This window comes from Anolis carolinensis, chromosome 3, assembly GCF_035594765.1.
Source record: "Anolis carolinensis isolate JA03-04 chromosome 3, rAnoCar3.1.pri, whole genome shotgun sequence".
Classification (NCBI taxonomy): domain Eukaryota; kingdom Metazoa; phylum Chordata; class Lepidosauria; order Squamata; family Dactyloidae; genus Anolis; species Anolis carolinensis.
Genome location: NC_085843.1, coordinates 82,223,515 through 82,239,595, shown reverse-complemented (window position 1 = coordinate 82,239,595; position 16,081 = coordinate 82,223,515). Strand labels below are relative to the sequence as shown.

At 40.2% G+C, this 16,081-nt stretch overlaps 1 long non-coding RNA gene across 1 annotated transcript in view; it reads left to right on the top strand.

Annotated features, from left to right (window-relative positions):
- Positions 1 to 15,207, top strand: part of LOC134297479 (uncharacterized) — an 85,039-nt gene extending 69,832 nt beyond the window's left edge. The window contains exons 2-3 of the long non-coding RNA XR_010004234.1: positions 8,694 to 8,820; positions 12,977 to 15,207. This is a non-coding gene — a long non-coding RNA (uncharacterized LOC134297479). The remainder of the gene's footprint in view (positions 1 to 8,693; positions 8,821 to 12,976) is intronic.
- Positions 15,208 to 16,081: the final 874 nt, after the last annotated feature.

Below are 16,081 nucleotides of genomic sequence, written 5' to 3'. Positions count from 1 at the left end.
GGAAAAATCATTGAAAGTGAGGGCATAAATATGCCCAATGGCCAAACAATAAAGTGTCACCAGCCAGAGGCCTATAAATATCTGGGCATACTACAGCTGGACAACATCAAGCATGAACATGTGAAAACTGTGGTCAGCAAAGAATACACACAAAGGGTCAGAAAAATTCTCAAAAGCAAGCTCAATGGAGGCAACACCATCAAGGCCATAAACACCTGGGCCATACCTGTCATAAGATATACTGCTGGCATTATAAATTGGACACAGGTGGAACTGGACAATTTGGACAGAAAAACAAGAAAACTCATGACCATTCATCATTCACTACACCCTCGCAGTGATGTTGACCGGCTATATCTGCCTAGAAGATCAGGGGGCAGAGGACTCTTACAAGTAAAACAAGCAGTCAAAGAAGAAGAACATGCCCTGGCAGAATATGTCAAGCAAAGTGAAGAACCTGCTTTGATTGAAGTCAAAAATCAGAAACTCCTCAAAACACAGCAGACAAAAAACCAGTACAAGAAAACCGCACTACAAACTAGAGCTGACAGCTGGCACAACAAAACACTGCATGGAAAGTTCCTTGACAAAATTGAAGGAAAAGCTGATAAGGAGAAGACCTGGCTCTGGCTCATGAATGGGACCCTGAAGAAGGAGACAGAAGGCCTGATCCTTGCAGCCCAGGAGCAAGCCATCAGAACAAATGCAATTAAGGCCAAGATTGAAAAATCAGCTGATGACCCAAAATGCAGACTGTGCAAGGAAACCGATGAAACCATTTATCATATCCTCAGCTGCTGTAAGAAAATCGCACAGACAGACTACAAACAGAGGCACAACTATGTGGCCCAAATGATTCATTGGAACTTATGCCTCAAGTACCACCTCCCAGCAGCAAAGAACTGGTGGGATCACAAACCTGCAAAAGTATTGGAAAATGAGCACGCAAAGATACTGTGGGACTTCCGAATCCAGACTGACAAAGTTCTGGAACACAACACACCAGACATCACAGTTGTGAAAAAGAACAAGGTTTGGATCATTGATGTTGCCATCCCAGGTGACAGTCGCATTGACGAAAAACAACAGGAAAAACTCAGCCGCTATCAGGACCTCAAGATTGAACTTCAAAGACTCTGGCAGAAACCAGTGCAGGTGGTCCCGGTGGTGATGGGCACACTGGGTGCCGTGCCAAAAGATCTCAGCCGGCATTTGGAAACAATAGACATTGACAAAATCACCATCTGCCAACTGCAAAAGGCCACCCTACTGGGATCTGCACACATCATCAGAAAATACATCACACAGTCCTAGACACTTGGGAAGTGTTCGACTTGTGATTTTGCGAAACAAAATCCAGCATATCTATCTTGTTTGCTGTGCCATACAACGTCGTTGTGTTGATAATAATAATAATTATTATTATTCATTTAAACATAAATCAAGTTAACATTCATCATCAGTGGCCAATGTAAGTGTTATATTGTCTAGTATTTTCTCAAACACAAAGCAGCACTGAAATATAAATGTATACAAAGGAAAAATTACTCTTCACTCCCCAAACTCTCCTTCCTCATGTTTGGGAAGCAGAATTATTGACTTCCATGCACACAAGTCCCTTTTTGCCCAGCCGCTGTGATCATGTCTGTGATATCAGGACAGTGTGCCCGTGTGATCTGCAAGAAGGGGCAGGTCTTTCTTCATTCCTTCTTGATAATTTGTATGTATATATTTTTATCCTTTACAATTTTATCTTGTAAATCGCCTAGAGCATCGTGGATGGAGGGCGATTAATAAGTAATTAAATGATGATGATGATGATGATGATGATGATCATACAGGTGCCCCATGATGACATCATAGATGCAACAAGTAATAGCCTGGTGTTTGCATGAAGGTCCATGGTAGGCAAGGAGTGATGACAATGGTATGAAGGTCCAGGTGATGGTGCAGCAGGGCTGATGATATAGTGCTTTGTGTTTTGGACTAGGACTCTGGAGACCATGCTCTGCAGCCCAGCTTGTACACAGAAGCCCACTCAGTGACCTTGGACAAGGCATACTCCCAGTCTCTGAGGATGGCCATGGCAAACAAATCTCTGAACAAATCTTGCATACACAAAAAAGTTTCCTTTTAGGATCACCATATGTCAGAAATGGCTTAAAGGCCCACAACAACAATTAGGACATATGGACAAGGCTTCTGTAAGGCTGGTAACAACCTAAATTTAAATGATCTGAGTTCTTGATTAAACTTGTTCCCTCAAAGAATTGAGTCCTATTAGCTGCCTGAGATCGCTCAACAAATGCCTCCCCAACTCCACCCTCCAGGTTAGGGGTCTAAATCCAAATATTAGTCCTGACTAGAGTAGATCTATTGAGAAAATTGGATCCTTTATAACTAATACTTATTTATAATCCATTACTTTAGTGGGCCTTTCTAACAGGGACTAACAAATGGATTTAGGTCAATTAGTGCAATACTTGGGGGCAGGTTAAGTTATTTTGGCATGCGAGGCAGAAAATCCCAAAAGCATCTCTTCCTATATCTGGCCATAAGAATACAGTGACAAAATAAGTTACAACACCACTCTGGAATGCCCCCCCCCCCATCAGTTGCCTGAACTAATGGTAATAGGCAGTGCCTCTATTCATGGCTTCCTTCTGCCCTTCTCTTCCCCTCACCATTTCTCCTGGTATTGAACTCTTCACTTACATATTTATTTTATTTTACTGTGCCACTACCATTTGGCCAACTGCCCATGTCTTTACTTATATATTTATTCTGATTTACTGTGCCACCACCATTTGGCTGACAATGTCCATGTAGAATTGTAATAATGGACTTTGTATCCTAGCAGACGGAGTGTTCCTAGAAAGAGGCTGAAAGACAAAGGTGGGTTTTTTTTTGAAGCTGCAGCAGTAATCAGGATTCTGTCTGATCCTTACTGATCCAGTCTGATCCTATCTGCCTCTCCCACTATTCCTGGAAGAAGTTATTTGACATTAGCCAGTTCTGTTTTGCCTCAAGAACATCTTAGAAAACAGAGTCTCAGGCTAAAGTGGAAAGTAATGCCTTGAGGCTAGTTAAGGACAATAATTTCTTCCAGCTTTTTGACTCACAAGCACCATATGGAAAGTACCTTGAGAATTTTGTGGAGGGGTCCATTGTACTATATTTGGCTGAGGTTTTCTAACAAGACTGTAGAGTTGTGGAGAGGGCATCTGTTAATGTTGTGAAACCAGGGCTAAAACCCAGAGCAAGTGGCATTTGATATAAGGAAAATTCTAAGCACACTGAGGTCATATGAGGACCCCAAAGCTTTACTGATACACAGTTCTATGCATGTCTACTGAACAGGTAGTTCGCTTGAGTCTACATCAATCAGAAGTAAATTTATTTCTTGTATTTTTAAAGTATTGCTGTGGTGTATCATCTCACAGCCCAATCTACGTGAGTATCAGAACCAGTTACACAATGCAACAAAACCATCTAAAACAATGCAGAAATTTAAAAATATATAATTAAAAACACATTAAAATAATCTTTTTAAACAATTCCATACTCCAGTTTTGAAATAGTTATAGCAATATTTTCAAACACTGAATGTCATGTACAACAGCACTGTTTTGGCTGCCTGCCAGAATCTTAAAAGAGATGAGACCAGCTCAACTTCCTTGGGTAGGGAATTTCACCATCAAGACCTACAGAGAAAGCCTTGTCATGTGTACTCCGCAACCTAGCTTTACAAAGTGTTAGGACAACAGAAGCTTCCCTGAAGATCTCAAATTTCTGACAGGCTCATGTGGCAGGAGGCGGTTTTTCAGATATCATGTTCCCAAGTCATTTTGGGTTTTGTATGTCAACACCAGCACCCTAAATTGAGTTCAGAAGCAAATTGTAACCCTGTGTATTTCTTGCAAGACTATTGTTATATGGTCTCTAAAATTGACACCTGAATATTTTTAAGGGTAGCCCTCATAGAATACAATACAGTAGTCTATTTGAGAAGTAACCAAGGCATTAATCTCTATGACTAGATCTACCTTCTTCCAGAAATGGCACAGCTAGTACACCAGCCAAAGTTGGGCAAAGATACTCCCGGCCAATGTAGTAACCTGACTTTCTAGAAGTAGTTCTGGATCCAAGTACACCCCCAAATTAGAAAGCTGATCTTTCAGAGGAAGGGCAACCCACTCCCAAACAGGCTGTAATCCCAATGTCAAGTTTTTTTCCTACTGACTAGCATCATTTCTGGATGAAGCCTCAATTTATTCACCTGCTTCCAGTCCTTTACTGTATCCAGAATTAATTCAGTACTACCACAGCCTTCTTGGCATCAACTGTAAAAGAGAGATAGAGTTGGGGATCTGATGAAGCTCCAGATGACCTTTCCTGTAGATCAGTGGTTCTCAACCTATGGGTCCCCAGATGTTTTGGCCTTCAACTCCCAGAAATCCTAACAGCTGGTAAACTGGCTGGGATTTCAGGGAGTTGTAGGCCAAAACACCTGGGGACCCACAGGTTGAGAACCACTGATGTAGATATTGAAAATCATAGGAGCCAGTATCAACACCTGTATAATCCCACATGCTAATGGACAAAAGCTGAACAACAGTCCCTCAACATTATTCTCTGAGAACATTCAGCCAAGAAAGCCCAGAACCACTACAATATAATGCCCCAAGTCCCATATCAGCCAGTTGAACCAGAAGGAAACCATGCTTGATGGCATCAAATGTCACATCCAGGAAGACCAGCAGAAATGCAGTTCTGGTGTCCAACTTCTAGTGCTGGTCTGTTGACTCCACATATAAAATTTTAGCCTGAGTGTATATGTGTGTGAGAGAGAGAAACAAACAAACAGTCAGGACAAAATTATTTGTACAATACTCCATTATTTTGTATGCTTGAGTAGCTGTTAATTTATGTTGAATCTTTTTGTAAAAAGTATTTAAGAACTTTGCTGTTGTTCCTGCTGCTGCTTATTAATGCTGTTAAATTACTAATACTACTTGTACTACTGATAACAACAATAGGGCAATCTGTGAGTAACAATGTTTATTCAGCCACAGCTATTATGTGTCCTAGATTGACCTATCACAACATGAAAACAGGATGTCGTCTTTTGGGCTTCTATAGGGATCTGAGGCTTCTATTTGCGGCCTCTGAACTCCCATAGAGATCTCCTAAACACATTTTCGAGGTGACTTTCTCTCTCAAAAATGGCCCCTGCCCTGTTTGAAACTGCACATGAATGCACCAGTTCTAGTTATTAACCCCAAAATCATCAAATGAGCCAAAATGGAATGAAAATTGAACAAAATCGTTGCCAGAAACTATTGATGTGCTTGGAAGATGGGGACTTGGACCCCCCCCCCCCACACACACACACACACACTCCCCAGGCTGATGAGAAAGTAACAGCTAAATTGCTTATTGATTTAAGGAAATTTTGATCACAAAGCCTAACAGAAAACTTTTTTATTGTACCACGTGTATAATAAAGCAACACATGCACAAATTTCCTTCTTCCATGCCAAGCCAATGTACATTCCATTTCTAATGACTAAACACAAGGAGTGAACAAGGCAAAACATGAAGAAGTTAGTTTTGGACTACAAATCCCAGTGGGGAATTAAGAAGATTGCAGTGTGAATAAGTAACTTTACCTGTCTCTGAATTATGAGAAAGAGTATACTAAACTGAATAGAGGGAAAATAACATGTTGGACATAGGTTTCTGTAAGTGGGTGTTTAACATGCAGTTATGCTCAAAATCAGATATGGGAAAAATGAAAGGGGGATATAGTAATATGAAAATTGTTCAATTGTTAGTTCTGGCTAGTAGCTTGTCCAGGCCAAATGTCAAATATTGTGAGATCAATCTGTGTACCCAGAGGACTCAGAGTTTCAATGCACAATGCAAGTGAAGGGAAAATAGGATATCAGCCTGGGGCTGTGCTCTTCATCCAATGATGCAAAAGGCTGCTATCACACATGACATTATCAGATGTGGACATAGCCTAGTTACGTGCTTCTCAAACAGTCCATTACTTTGCTTTATTGTTTCTTAGTGTGTATAATTTGTGGCCTTTAACATCATTATGAGCAATGATTACAATAAAAATGAGGTAGTGCGATAATAAACAGTGGTTCACATAAGGACAGGCAACAGTCAACATTACTCAGAGCCTCACTCCTTCTGTTCATAATCTATATATATGTGGAAGTAGCAGTCATGCACACACTCATACATACATGTTTTATAGTATATTTGACAATTTAATAAATAATTCTACACTTTGGTGACAGAAACTCTGGTGAAAGTCAGAGCTATTTAAATGTCACAGGGATGAATGAATTTATGCTAAGAATATGGTGGTGTTGGTGTTGGTATTGAAATATCTGGGATAACCTGAGTTGCCTCTAGTCTCTCCCCAGAGAAACACACACACACACAGATCATGGTGCAGTTGCTTTGCTGAGACAATACAGCAGCGTGTGTATGTATGTATGTTCAGTAGAGTCTCACTTATCCAACACTCGCTTATACAACGTTCTGGATTATCCAATGCATTTTTGTAGTCAATGTTTTCAATACATCGTGATATTTTGGTGCTAAATTTGTAAATACAGTAATTACTACATAGCATTACTGCATATTGAACTACTTTTTCTGTTAAATTTGTTGAATAACATGATGTTTTGGTGCTTAATTTGTAAAATCATAACCTAATTTGGTGTTTAATAGGCTTCTCCTTAATCTCTCCTTATTATCCAACATATTTGCTTATCCAACATTCTGCCGGCCCGTTTATGTTGGATAAGTGAGACTCTACTGTACCTTCAAGTTGACTGTTGACTTATGGGGACACCATGTATCCAATAGAGTTTTCTTAAGCAAGGAATACTGTACCCTGACTTGGTTTCCCAATTCTGTTCTCTTAAAGATAGCCTATAACACTCCTTGGCAGTTTCCCATCTAAATATTAAGTTCAACCCTGCTTAACCTCCAGGATCAGATTGAATCTGGGTGCATTTGGGGTATTTAGGCCTTGTCATCGTTCCTCCCAAATCTGAGATTTGTGCATTAATGCTGCATGAAATGTGTAACATACAGACGAAAGTATTTTTCTTCTTTTACTTGCAAAGATGTACTTAGTGGACCCAATTCATATTGCATTCTCCATGCATGGGTGCATAGATTCAAATTTCTTTTCATAATTGCTGTTCTTACTAAATTCTCAAACACTCACACATACACATGGCATGTCAAAGATAAAATATGGGGGGAATTTTCTTTAGACCAAATAGAAGGGTTAAAAGTTTTAAAGATCCCTTCCCAAACATACGGAGTATGAATTTTAGTAAAAACACCAATTGGTGTGTTTGCTAAATCTCCCCTGGCTGTGCATGGTGGCCCCTATTCCAAATTGGAGCCACACATGCTTGCGCACTATGGGAGGGTCCCCTCCCATGCCCTGGTGTATTGTTCCTATGAGTGGGACATGGAGGGGACCTGCTTCATGAGATCTCAGTTTTTAGCCAGGTACATGTAAGGAGGGTGCCGCCAGTGGCGCAGTGGGCTAAACCACTGAGCTGCTGAACTTGCTGACCAAAAAGTCGGCAGTTTGAATCTGGGGAGCAGGGTGAGCTCCCGCTGTTAGCCCCAGCTCCCACCACCCTAAAAGTTTGAAAACATGCAAATGTGAGTAGATCAATAGGTACTGCACCAGCGGGAAGGTAATGGTGCTCCATGCAGTCATGCCAGCTACATGATCTTGGAGGTGTCTACGGACAATGCTGGCTCTTTGGCTTAGAAATGGAGATGAGCACTACCACCCCAGAATCGGACACTTACTAGACTTAATGTCAGAGGAAAACCTTTACCTATGTGCAAGGAAAGGTGCTCCTCCATCTGTTGAGCATTGCATGGCACTGCATTGTTCTGACAGAGGAAACAAAGAAAGGCTATGGCCAAGCATTAATTAATTACATGAAGTCCTTGGGTTATAAACATTGGACTTACAAATGACGCACAGTTACAAACAGGGCTGAGACTACAAAAAGTGAAAGAAATCTACCCCAAAGAAGGGAAATTCACTCCCGAAAGAGTTATCATGTGGAAAAGGTGTCTCCACAGAAGATTTAGCCCCATCCCTGTTTCCATAACAAGCCAATTTTTTCAAAATCCAATTATCACAGGGACAGAAATTGAGGTGAAATCCTCTGAACGGGGGCACAGACAGCAAAACAAACATCACAAAGGAATCAAAAGTTCTCTCTCTCTCTCTCTCTCTCTCTCTCTCTCTCTATATATATATATATATATATATATATATGGCTGGAGTTACAATGTACCTGTTCCAACTTACAAACAAATGCAACTTAAGAACAAACCTACAGAACCAGTCTTGTTTGTAACTTAGGAACTGCTAGTGATATTCTAACTTTCTTCCAAAACCGAGACTCAAGGCAGATAACAGCATATATATTAATTATTTTTAAAAATGTCTTGCCACAGGTAAGCCAACCAGTGGCTAAACTCAAGGTTATGAAACCCATGTGCCTTAATTCAAGGTCTTCCTGATTTTCCTATATCCTGGCTTGGAAGAGACTCCTAATGCATCGTTCAAAATATGAAGATTTTGTCTGATTCAGAATTTAAGTCATCCTTCCATGTTTTTCCAGACCTGGCCCACAGCCACTACAATATGCTAGCCCCAGCCGGAAGGGGTTGGTGGAAAGATGAGGCACTGCTGCATTTCAAAGGACGTCATTGCAAAGAACATGGGTTCTGATTTGCTTTAGAGTTGAGGTAGGATGGGGATACTAATGTGTTTTCTAAAACTGGAGAAATAATGTTTTTTTATTTTAAAAAGTTATTCCAAGCCTGACTTGAGAGAAACTTTCCTCCGTTGCTAATTTTAATTAAGATTTAATGGCAAAGTGCACATGGGAGCATCTAATTCCTCAGCAAATCACCAGTACAGGAAGCAGAATAACAAAGTCCTGTAAGAAGAGGTGTCTCCTAAAGGATGGGGATTTGCCCTATTATTCTTCATTCTGTGTTATGTTTGCTAAAACGAATACACTAGTCTTTGTAGTGTAACTGGAAACAATGGAAGAATAATTTGAAGAGGCTGTTGTGTTTGTTCAGTTGATGTATTTGTTGGTCACAAAGGCACTATCTAAAGTCTGAACATACCACAATATTTCCACTTCCACATTATGAAAGCTGACATTCACTGGCATTTTCATATCACATACTGACAAAATAGCTTTAGCAACTCTCCTTTTTTCTTACCTACAGAAATGGCATTGGTGTGTGCCTTAATGACATATTAGCTGAGCTGCGTCCCTTGACTATTCCTCAAAACACACTATTATTTATGTAACATTTTAGAACAATATCTAATTGGACCTGTTCAGGAAATTAAGGTACTGACCCTTCTCTGTTCTCCTTGAAATCAGAGGTTATAAAAGTTACATTTTGACCACAGTTTCCTAAATTTTCCACTGGCTATGATGGCTGGGCATCTTAGGAGTTGTAGCTCAAAGCAGAAACTTTCACAAGCTCTGTTGTTGTTATAAGTTGAAGTCGACCTGAGAGCAATTATTAATAACAAAAACAAACAGACTCTAAAAGGTCACTTTTGAAGCAACAACACAGAATTGAATAGGACAAGAATGTCAGGTTGACATCTACACTCTTCTGCTTATAAAAAAAAACAACAATTAAAAAGTTGTAACTCTTGTTTGCATCATATTGAGTTCTTTAAGTTATTATTATTCCTCCAAGTAGCAAGAAGACCCAGTGACAGCTTTTCTTAAATGGGTCAATTTGCTTTTGAGCCAGATGCTGTTTTGTACAATCCACTGAGTTGAGCATCCAACAAACTGAGCATGGGAGAAGAAGAGGGAAAGTGCTAATCTTTGATTTAATGCAGTGTATCCTTCCCTGCAAATCAAGCAGCATGGAATACCCCAGCCAGCTGCTAAAAGTACAAACATCTGTCTTTGTAATGGCTGCATTCCAGCTGCCAATTTTTTTTCCCAGCCTACTGTTTAAACAGATGGGATGAGTTTGGTAGCTAGTAGCCACCAGACACTGAAAGCAACAACTAATCATTTAACAAATATCTTCATAGGGTCTGGGTTTTAGTGACATGGTAGGAGACGGAAATCCCTCTGGGGAATTTGAGGTTGAAAGTGCAGCTCCTTTATTTTCTCACCCTCTACTGACTATAACATCTGCAGAATTGTGCCTTCTTCACCTCGTTCCAGCCATTGGTGTCCAGTCAGAAGAGTCATTGGCTACCTTTAGCCTCTTAAGTTATCTCTTTAGGAAAAAAAAAAGGCTCAAAGTCTTACCTGATGACTATAAGAATACAAAAATTCTGCATTTTATATGTACCTGATGGAAAGAGAATTCAACAAGAGTGTGCAAAGTCTTTGGATCCCATATTGGGAGACATGCAGAATAGAAATAGAATAAATACACATCTTTTAGAGTTTAGAACTTTTCATTTTAGGCTAAGCAGCCCAAAAAGGTAGGAAAGGAAAACCAAGGATGGACATTTGGTCACATGCTGTAGCAGAGGGTTCTGCAGTTTAATCCAAGGTGGACATTGCAAAGAGATTACAGATTGCACCCAGCAATGCATGCTGGAAATGGGCCCCTATCTCTGAAAACACAAGGCTTGTGCACACTTCTGTGGATGTTATTTTACTGATAACTATTGTCCACCTGTGGATTAGTGGAAGCAAAAACAAGGCTACCTTTGTTTTGATATCTCTTTGTGAATTTCTTACAAATATCTGGCTATGAAATAGTCATGCATCTAACTCTATCAATCTGAGTAACACAGACCACAAATAGAGAGCAGGTGCAGCACAGAAAAATGCTTATGGAACAAATAGCTCCAGGCTGCACGCAGCACCAGTAGACACTATTAACCACTTCTACAGCATCTTACAATGTAGAAAATGCTTTACAAGCCTTGCCAGCATTTCCCTTTTCTGTGAAGTAGGTCAGGTTCAGGTTGTGAGCACAGCAAGTAAACATTGTGAACCCCGAGGTGCACGGTTAAGCAGAGATACCAAGTTGGGTTGCCTGCATCCTGACCCAGGGAATTAAAGGAGACCATGTTGATTTTGAAGACAATTTGCAGCAAATGACTCACGAAATTATTTTTCTTTTAAACCAGCCTTTGATGGCTGAGTGTGTTTGATCTCAAGCGTGCTTCAGATCAGAGAATGAATACCACATCTTGTCAAAATGTGGTGGCTCAGCACTGTGTGTGCAAATATCTCAAAAGCTGTGAAGGACGGGCACATTGGTGCTGCCTCTTGAAATGGAAAAGTGGGGTTTTAATTGGACAGACCACAATTATTTCTGGAGCAAGAGTATGGCAATTATCTCAGTTCCAGCCCTAATGAATGGTACGACAGCTGTGAAGGCTTGAGGATTCAGCTGAAAACCCAGAAGGAAGCCACTTGAAATAAGGAAATTGCCAGAATATTTGTTGAAAACAGTGTTGCTGTGTATTTGACGTAGGTGATTTGGGTTCTATGGGCTCAAGCCAAATGGCAACACAATAAAAGCTAGGCTGCTGGCCCAACGTTTATTTATGAAGTGTTAGAACAGGGGCAGCCATAGTGAAGCCTCCAAGCTCTTTTTAGGGCCCTCATGCTCACCGCAAATTTATTTCTAAAACTGATCAGGATTTGTCCCAAATTCATTGGCAAACCACTAAATACGCTGGAGTCAAGGGGAAAAGGCCCACACTTCCCTGTTTGGTAATACAGACTCAATAGTTCATAGCACTCACCTTTTATCAAAGGTATTTCCCTCCTTCCTCCATGTCAGATGTAGCAATACAATAAGGTAAGGTAAATGTTTCCTTCTGACATTAAGTCTAGTCGTGTCCAACTCTGGGGGTTGGTGCTCATCTCCATTTCTAAGCCAAAGAGCCGTTGTCTATAGACGCCTCCAAGATAATGCGGTTGGCTTGGCTGCATGGAATGCCATTATCTTCCCATCGAAGCGGTACCTATTGATCTACTCACATTTGCATGTTTTCGAACTGCTAGGTTGGCAGAAGCTGGAGCTAACAGTGGGAGCTCACCTCGCTCCCCGGATTTGAACCGCTGACCTTTTCCTCAGCAAGTTCGGCAGCTCAGCAGTTTAACCTGCTGCGCCACCAGTATTCTTGTTGAAAAAGAGATCCCATAGAAAGTACATATGAGACTGACGGAATTACACAAAAATTCCCAACATCATTGCTTTTTACATCTTGTAAAATCTTGCCTTCTGCATTGAGGCTACAGACACAGTCATATATTCTTACTTCCCCCAACCTTTGGAAAGTGTCCTTTGAATAGATTGCTCATCATTACGATGGCTAGGGAAAAGTAATGGCAGCTATAGGTCAATATGTCTGGGAAGGTAGTTATAATACTTTTGTTACAGGCCAAGCTAAATGTCTCTTTACAGATGGTTCAGCCATTGACGGGGTACAGTTTCAAATCCCATCCTGTTCATACAAAGCATGGGGAATGAATGGTTATAGAATCATAAAATTGGAAGAGCCCACAAGCGCCATCCAGTCCAACCTGCTGTCATGCAGTCAGCCTGGGTGGGAATACAGTCACAACAATTTGATCAACTTGTGAGAGTATTGATCACACACTGAAGTAATTTCAAGTCTCTCATCCAATGTTAGAAAAGTTTGCAGCAGGGATTCAAAAATCATAGGTGGCTGACTAAAACAGCTAAAATCATGTCCTTTCTAGTTTTGTCCAAGACATTTTGCTGCCTGGGGCAAGGCAGTAGATGACACTCCTCACCACTTTCAAAGTCAAAATTATTTTGGCGTCTAAGACACGTTGGCCAAAGGCTTTCACCTTTTCCAGGAAGCCAAAGTATCATAATTAAATTTAATATAGCTAATTATTTGTTTCCCTTTCAGGACACCCAAAATCTGCCCCCTGAGATTGCAACGTCACCGTGCCTTAATGGTAGAGCTGGTGCTATTGCCCTGCCACCTCCATTTATGGTTGTGTCTGCAACAGATCACTTCACCCTCACAGCATGGAAGGGGCTGGCCTTCATCTCGGCTGTGACGAATGCTTGAAGTAATCCAGCTGCTCCTCACTCAATAACTGAGGCACTGCAGAATTGCCACATGAAATAACTGCAGATAGCAGAATACCCTTTGAAAATTACTGTGGCCTTGCACAGCTTAAAGGACATTATCCTCTTTGTACATTCACCAGTTGCATGCTTCTAATACTATATTGTGAGATGATTCAATGTCATTCAGAAATTCTGCTGAGCTCCTCGTATTTTGCTGATAGAGTTAATCCTCAAGAAGTTTGTGAATGGGAAGCACAAACCCAGAGTGAGTTAAAGGCATTTGACCTTTAAACAATGCTGATGTTCGCTCTTTTATTTATTTATTTTTTATTTTTCTAATCGTACTGACTCTGTTACCTTAATAGGATCTCATTCTTATTCTTGCTCTTCCTGTTTTCCTTCCTTCCTTTTTTTTTGTTTTTGTTTGAGGAGACTGTTTGGTGAGTACAGTTGAGAGTGATGTAGTCTTCATATAATGTAAGAAGAGGATTAGAGATTTCCTGACAGTGAAAGTAGCAGTGGGCAGGCAGGGATTACAACAATGGATCTGACGTAGGAAAGGAGGAGTTTTGATGCATCTGAGAAGGTAACAATTATGGAGAAAGAGAGAAGGGCGAGGAATGAATGGAACATATATTACCAGGGCAAGTCATTATTATGTGTTGTAAGAGTCATTTTCTTGTGCCGTAATGCCATATTGTTCCATCCTTTTTGCACAACTGAGACTGCATTTAGACGCTGCCACAGCAAACGCAATAAATGTACGTAAACAATCAAACTATCAATTGCAATGGAAAGACACAGTTTTTTGTAATTCGCGTAGCCATTTCCTGAGGCTTTTTACTCCCTAGTGTGTTGAGAATTCAGATATATTTCTCTTTCCCTACAGAATGAAGCATTGAGCAACAGTATAATTTTTATTCCTATTTTCCTGATAAAATTTATGACAGGGGAACATTCTATTAATTGATTTAAGTCTTCAGTATACAATATACACCCCTATTTCTTTTTAATAATACTAATACAAATACTACTACTAATACTTTATTTCTAGATCGCCCTCTCTCCCCAGAGGGACTCAGGGTGGTTAACATACATATAAATGGCAAACATTCAATGCCACATCTACTGTACTTCACTTAATATCAAAAATATAAAATGACAATAAAATACTCATTATAATAAATAATCCAAATTAGAATATTTTTAATAGCGGAGGTATATATGCAAAGGCTGAAAATACAAATACATACACACCGTCACAAGCAAAATACATAAATATAGAGGGAGGGGGACAGGCCAATTTTGCTTGTGCATTACAAACTGAAATAAATTAGAGAAATTATGTTGCCTACAACTTATATTAAGACCACACATAGATACATAAGGTAATAGGAAAATGCGATGTGTATTACACCCAGCCTCATAGTCTCATGACATATGCAAACATCTAAATATATACAATGAATGCAGTGTTCTCCCTTCAGACAGGCCACATCAGCAGATTTGCCACCACAAGGGATTTCAGAACTTGATCCAACCACTTGTAGCAGACGTCAAAGAAGTGAACCTGGCCCTAATTGACTGATAAATGACCACAGAGACTGAAAACACCACTGGGTAACTTGAGCTTCAGTCGTCACATTGACCTCATGGCAAAGCTGCAAAAAAAAATTCGCTCATTTTCTTCTTGTGATCCTCATACATTCCGTTCAACATACTCAAGAGGTTCTATGAGATTCCCAACTCAAGAGGTTTCATCCTCTCAAGTTCTCTTCTGACTTAAATTTCTTAGAGCCCTTCTACATTGCCATACAATCCAGAATATCAAGGCAGATAATCCACAATATCTTCTTTGAACTGGATTATCTGAGTCCACACTGCCACATAATCCAGTTCAATGTGTGCTTATACAGCTATGTGAAAGTAGCCTTAGATAGTTTGTGACACTCATTTTGTTTAATTGCTGAAGTCATTTTGATGGAATAAAGGTATCACGTTGGTTTGTTGTCTCTGAAAAATGGGAGACATGGCACCACACAGACAGATGTGTAGCAAAAGTGCATGCAGATATAAATATCAATATCAATTTTGATAATGCAGTTGTAATAGAACAATAAGACTTATTGTCATTGTTGTACATTATCTATGAGTCTTAGGACCCATTACAGCAGTGGTTTTCAACCTGGGGTCCTCAGATGTTTTTTTGCCTCCAACTTCCAGAAACCCTAACAGCTGGTAAAGTGGCTGGGATTTCTGGGAGTTGTAGGCCAAAAACATCCGGGGACCCCAGGTTGAGAACCACTGCAATACAGGGAAAGGGCGGCATATAAATAAAATGAATAATTTAAAATTTTCCTGTCTATCATGCAGTGAATTTGGGCAACTGAGCATATGAAAATAGAGATTAAGGGTACAATCTAGCACTCAAATTATACCAGTTGGGGGGCGGGGGAGAATGTGACAAAAATTCCATTATGTCAGTAGAATTTGAATTGCACTGCTACTATAAACCACCACCACATTTAAGTTGCACTCTGCCAATGGATTTGTTTGTTGCTTAATTTATTTTATGTCTTCCCCCCAGACAAAGATGCAGCTAAAATGAATATACAAAAGTTAAACATAATTAAATAGCAATATTTGTAAAACAATAATGTGGACAGTATAGTTTCCAGATGTTGGAGTGCAACTCCCATAATGCTCTACTACTGGCTGCCCTAACTAGGCCTAATAGAAGTTGCAGTCCCATAACAGATGGAGGACCTCACAGGGTATGGTGTGGTGCAGGTATGGGCAAATTTTGGTCCTCCGGGTGTTTTGGATTTCAACTCCCACAATTCCTAACACCTACCAGCTGTTAGGAATTGTGGGAGTTGAAGTCCAAAACACCTGGAGGGCCAGAGTTTGCCCATGTCTGGTGTGCTGGGACATGATG